The 6,355-nt window shown below is 38.3% G+C and overlaps 1 protein-coding gene across 5 annotated transcripts in view; it reads left to right on the top strand.

Moving 5' to 3' along the window:
* Positions 1–6,355, top strand: part of ARHGEF28 (Rho guanine nucleotide exchange factor (GEF) 28) — a 325,034-nt gene that overhangs the window by 110,088 nt on the left and 208,591 nt on the right. The window lies entirely within an intron of this gene.

Below are 6,355 nucleotides of genomic sequence, written 5' to 3'. Positions count from 1 at the left end.
CAAGAGGGAGGGCACACATGTGTACCTATGGCCGATTCATGTTGATGTTTGGCAGAGACCAACACAATTCTTTAAAGCAATTATGCTTCAATTAAAAAGTAAATTAGAAAAAGATGCTTTAAGCATGTTTTACTTATTTTTAAAATTTAGTTTCATTTTTAATTGGAGGATAATTACTTTACAATATGGTGATGGTTTCTATCATACATCAACATGAATCCGTCACAGGCATACACATGTCCCCTCCCTCTTAAACCTCCCTCCCACCTCCCTCCCCATCCCGCCCCTCTAGGTTGTCACAGAGCACCAGCTTTGGGTTCCCTGCATGCTTAATTTTTTGGCCATATCACAAATCATGAGGGATTTAATTTCCCAACCAGGAATCAAACGCATACCTCCTGCATTGAAAAGACAGAGGTCTCAACCACTGGAGCACCAGGGAAGTCACTTCAAGCATGCTTTAAATCAGTGGTTCTTAACCTTTTGGAATCATAAGCTCCTTGTACCTTCCGAGGACTCTCTGGTTAAAAGACCGACGTCTACTGTCCCCAGGTGAATGCTTAAAACTGTATGAAGCGTGTTCTTCATGGGAATTAAGGAATGTTTCTCCTACCTCCCATTCTCTCTCCACACCATGTCTACCCGTGGGTTTCAGGATGAGAATCATTATATTCAGTATAAAATAAATGTTAAGTGTAAAGGTGTAGATAAGTCAGTTAATACTTGAGCACTTGCTGTTTGTACAGGGACATGTTGGGAAGGAAGGTGTGCTGGGCCTGAAACAGGAAGATCCAGATTTGATTGTGGCTTTGCCATATGCTGGGCCTGATGGTATCAGTGTTCTCATCTATAAAATAAAGATCATGGTAACCCTTCCCAGACATTCTTGTGGGAATGAGATGAGAAAATACACAAGAAATCACTTAATAAATTGAGGAATACTGTTCACATAAAAAAGAATAAATGTACGTGTATAAATATGCATTTATATATAATATGTACACACAGTATATAGGAAATCAATTTTCCTTTTTCAAACTTTGTTGAAAGAAGTACTTCAGCTGAATACAGTAATTAGGAATGAGACTTTTTGCCCATAGCACTTTCTTTGGAATTTTTCTTAAGGAATGTAAAGATAATATAACTTGGGGTGAGGCAGAAAAGAAGAAATCCAATACTGTTAATCTGGCTCTGAAATCCTATTAGTGTTGATTCTAACTAATACCTGTACTTTTATTCTCTTACCTATGGCATGGGACAATGTATCTCTTTAAAGTGTATTTTTTTAAGGCTCTTACAACATTTAACACACTTTCCTCTGCAGAGAAGTCTCTGGGGGGAAATGACTATTTTTGTTGTTGTTACTGTAAAAAGGACAAGTTTCAAATATTAAAAACAATCAAATTTGATAGAATGTGTTATTTACATTACGATTATGGTTTTAATGGCATGTATTAGGAAACATTCATTGTGATATTTGACATGTCAGTTAACACCCTCATTGTGCTTCTATTAGAAATTATCCCATATAAAGTCTATGCAGAATACTAGAACACCTTAGAAAACCAAACAGTCTTACTGTCATATTAAAAGGTGACAGTTATCAAAAAAAGCATTTGTTAAATTCCCATTTTTGTTCGTTACTATAAAAGCTAGAGTTCTTAACATTTTTTGGAATCTTTGAATGCCTTTGAGAATGTGATGAAAACTATAAACCATTCCTTAGAAAACTGGACTAAGTGCTAAGTTGCTTCAGTGGTGTCTGACTCTTTACAACCTTATGGACTACAGCCCACCAGACTCTTCTGTCTATGGGGATTCTCCAGGCAAGAATACTGAAATGGGTGCCATGCCCTCCTCCAGGGGATCTTCCTGCCCCAGGGATCAAACTCATGCTCTTAAGACTCATGCACTGGCAGGCGGCTTCTTTACCACTAGCACCACCTGGGAACCCCTAGAAAATTGCACACACATGTGCATAAACAGTTTTGCTAATAATTTTTAGTTTCCCAGACCACCGGAAACCCAGATGGACTCTTCCTGCAGACCCGGATTAAAGAAACCTCACTGTAAAAAGGTGTGTGCTTGCACACTTCGTTCTTGTTGTCATCATTTGAAACTATACTATTTGCCTATTCCCTGTTGGGCCAGGTGGTTTAGAAAGTGGATAGTTAAGGTTGTTGTCCAGCAGGTGACACTTATTAACAAAGTATGTACAGGTGTCTTGTCTATAGAGCGTGAGAAAGGAAAGGGAGAGAGGGAGGGAGAACATTCATACAAGAATACCTAATACTCAGATTAAGGTAATATAGCCACCAAGTTGTTGAGGGTATTAGAGAACTTGACTTAGAGGCCATTATAGATTAATGAAAAATATTTAGAATATGCACATCAATGTCACTGTCCATTTTCTTCTTAAATGCCATTGGAAGATGAGTTAAGAGAGTTGGAAGAAATACTTTAAGATGGCAAATACATTTTCTACCTCTTTGGTTCCTCTGAGAAGAAATACATAGATGTCACAGCATTTCAGCAGAAGATTTGATCGTGGACATTACTGATGAGTTTTACAAGTAGAATTTCTCCAGGGGGATGCTTGATGGTTAAAAAAAAAAAGTGTTGGTTTAATTAGTTAATTTTTTGGGTCTGTGCTTATACTGAGAGATATTTAGTGTGATTATACTTAGTTAAGGTTTTCTGCCTTACTTTTATTACTCCTGTTTTCCATATGACCTGACCTTTAGTGGTTTTACGGGAGTACTCTAGTGCTTTTGATTTGGGCATGAGAAGGTAATAGGAGAAAGGGGATGGTTGTGATGTTGCTTTCAACTGGTTCATTTGCAAAAGTGAAAATTTTGACCTGATTAAGGCAAAGGTAGGGGCTTCCCTGGTAGCTCAGCTGGTAAAGAATCTGCCTGCAATGCCGGAGACCCCAGTTTGATCCCTGGGTCAGGAAGGTCTCCCGGAGAAGGGATAGGGTACCCACTCCCGTTTTCATTAGCTTTCCTGGTGGCTCAGAGGGTAAAGAATCTGCCTTCAATGTGGGAGACCTGGGTTTGTTCACTAGGTTGGGAAGATCCCCTGGAGAAGGGAATGGCTACCCACTCCAGTATTCTTTCCTGGAGAATTCCATGGACAGAGGAGCTTGGCAGGCTACATACAGTCCATGGGGTCTCAAAGAGTTGGATATGACTGAGCAATTTCACTTTCTTTCAAGGCAGAGGTGACCTTAGATAAATAGAGGAGAGAAGACTAAAATTCTTTAAATCAGGATTTAATCAGGCAACTATCAATATTGGCTTTGATAAAAGTGGCCAATAAATTTCAGCAGCAGTGGAAAAAATATGAAATAAGTGAGAAGCTGTTTATTATCTGTTAACTTAGGGAATAATAAAACTTTTGGGAAAGTTGGAATAAAAATAATACTCTTGACCAGTACAGGTGATGACGAGAGTTGTATTTTTTAGCTTTTGTTTTGTATTGGGATATAGCTGATTAACAATGTGATAGTTTCAGGTGAACAGGGAAGGGACTCAGCCACACATATACATGTATTGATTCAAAAGCTGATACATTTTTGGAAAGCAATCACACACATTGTGACAATTGTGTCCATTCTTGGCCTCATTTCTGGGATTCTACTCTAAAAAGTAATTTAAAGAATAAAAACAATAGGCATGAAAGTACTTAACGTTTTTTTTTTATAATGTTAACAAGCTGGAAATACCCTTAATGTACAATAGAGGAATGATTAAGGAAATTAGGGAACAGCAGACAACTCGATGGAATGCAGTTGAAAATGGTGCCAAAATTGTAACAACATGGAAAAATGCTTTGGATAGGAGAAAAGTACAACCATATGTGTATTTATGCCATGAGTATAACTATGTAATAATTAACTGTGTGTTGAACAAAGACTGGAAGGAAATAGGAAAAATTTTTAAAGTTTGATAAATTAGGGTGGTGTTAGTATAGATGAAATTTATATATCTTTGTTATTTTGTTCAAAAATGAAAAATTTAAGACAGTTTTCTAATTTTATGCACTTATGGATTATGTTGAATTAATTGGGAATTTAACTATTTGATGTGAAGAATGTTTTTGCCCCTAATAGATAGTTACTGTTCCAGAATGGTTTACTGAGTAGTGCATTCTTTCCCACTGATTTGAAATGCCACCTTCCTTCATTGTTACGTAATTTCCATGGCAGGGGCAAGTTCTGATCCCCTCATCCCAGCTCAAACCATATTCTCTTTCTCAAAACTTTTGTTTCCAGTCCTGTGTATTTATTCTTCCACATGAACTTGAGAGTAAGTTTGTTGATTTTCATTTGACAAATTTAGTTTTGGTTTTAGTTGGAGTGTATTAAATCTATAGATTAAATTGGGAAAATAATTTTGCCTCTTAAGCCTCCTGGTGTTTCCAGAAGTTTTGGTGAAATAGCTGAGTTTTTAAAATTTTATTTGGGATAGAGTGAATTAACAGGTGATAACATTTGTCTTTTTTCTGTGTAAAAGCAGAATGATTCTGATATTGATGCCAGCATTCACTTACAAAAGTTTCTAGTTTTCAATTGCCTGAAAGAAAGTATGCAACTGAGTCCAGATGGGGAAGTGATGGAGACACACTGGAAATCTATACATTGGAATTTATGTTTGCCATTAATAAAATGGCCTTTTGGGAAAAGTAGCTTTGAATGGCCACAGTGGTTAGGATGTCCTCACTCTCAGGCATGGACTGTCACCTGTGGCTGATTGGTGACGCTTACTTGTTCCTCAGCACATTTTCAGAGTCTCTTTCCTCCTGCTGGTCTCCTTTGTAGCTTTATCGAAATCTCTTTTCAACTTTATCTGACTTTTTTGGGTGGAATGTTCTCGTCCCTTCCTATTTTCTCTCCCTGTCTTCCTCTCCTGCCACCCCCTTCTGTCTCACTGGGTCTCTGATGGTTTCTGTATCATTTCCTCCCTCCCTAATATTCTTCACCACATCTTTCTGATTTCTTTGTGATTAGCAAACGAGAGACTCTTTTTCTTGTTGAATATTATTCTTAATGCTAGGACTTCTGGACATCTCTGTAATGGCTGCATCTTATTTCTCACCTGTTGCTTATCTTTGACCAATGTAAAGCATAGTATGGTCTTGAAAGGGAGGCATAATTGAATTGTAAAGCTCTACTGTTTGGGGCTGTATTGCATTGAAAAGGATTGCAGTTAAACTTTCATAAGGCATAGTCCTGGTTCACCTAGCCAAATAAAATGTACTATGATCGTTGTTTTGAACAGATATAGATTAGATATGCTTTTGATCTGTGAAAAACTTTGACCTGTTGGTACAGTTTATTTTCCAACATTAAAAAAAAAAGTCACCAACATATCAGTTTAGATTTTGTCTATGGGTAGTTAGCAGTCTCTTTAGAAACCAGGAGCATGACTAAAGCAAACTGGTCTTCCTTTTTTAGGAAATGGAATTTCATCTCAGTTTCCTCTGTCTGTCATGTCAGACAGTTGTTATTGTTTTTTGCCTTTCTGATCCTCTTCCTGAACTTTTTTTTCTGGAAACTATTGTATGGTAGATTTTTCTTGGCATGTTATTTTCTATTGATTGTGTATATATGTGTGTGTGCGCATGTGAGCATGTGCTTACATGCCTGCTAATGCGCCTGCTCACAGGCAGATTAAGGATAATTCAAAATAGGAAACTAGTGTTTTTTTTTTTCCCTGAACTCCACAGTTTGTATTTATTCTTATTTATGATTTAAGATGATGTTTTGTGTGTATGGTGCATTGCAAACCACTGGGAAGACATAGTCTGTTTATTTAAAAATTTTAGCAAGAATAACCATGTAGTTACTGGAAAGAGGAGGTCCACGCTGATTTTGTTTTTGATCCTGATTGGTCTACCTCTTTATATCCTATGGAATATCATGCTGATATCCATCAGAGGCTAACAGATGTGAAGGAGACTCGGGGGGCCTTTCTGTCTTCACTTTTTCTCCTGTCACAGGATGAGGAACTCTGGAAGGGTTTTGTTTTTGTTGGGCAGGCGCACAAAAGCCCACATCCTTCTCCACCCTGGACTGAGCCCTGGAGCCCTCTACCTCTTGGTTTCTATTTCCCAGCCACCCCTACAAGCTGGGGGGTGTGTGCCTGCTCCCTGGAGGCCCCCTTTGTACTGCCTTTTTGTATTTGAGAAGAGGGAGTGTCCTGAATCCTTGGAGATCCGGAAGGCTCATCCATCACTGGTATTTGGGCTGTAGACTGACTGGCCACCCCACACCACCCCTGGATGCTAATATACTGGGGGGTGCTAGCCTGCTGCTGCTTCTGACATGAGTTCTGTCCTTCCTTCTGACATG

The sequence above is a fragment of the Bison bison genome, unplaced genomic scaffold (assembly GCF_000754665.1).
Source record: "Bison bison bison isolate TAMUID 2011002044 unplaced genomic scaffold, Bison_UMD1.0 scf7180017864329, whole genome shotgun sequence".
Taxonomy (NCBI): Eukaryota; Metazoa; Chordata; class Mammalia; order Artiodactyla; family Bovidae; genus Bison; species Bison bison.
Note: the sequence above shows the minus strand (reverse complement) of the source record. Positions and strands in the feature narration are given on the sequence as shown.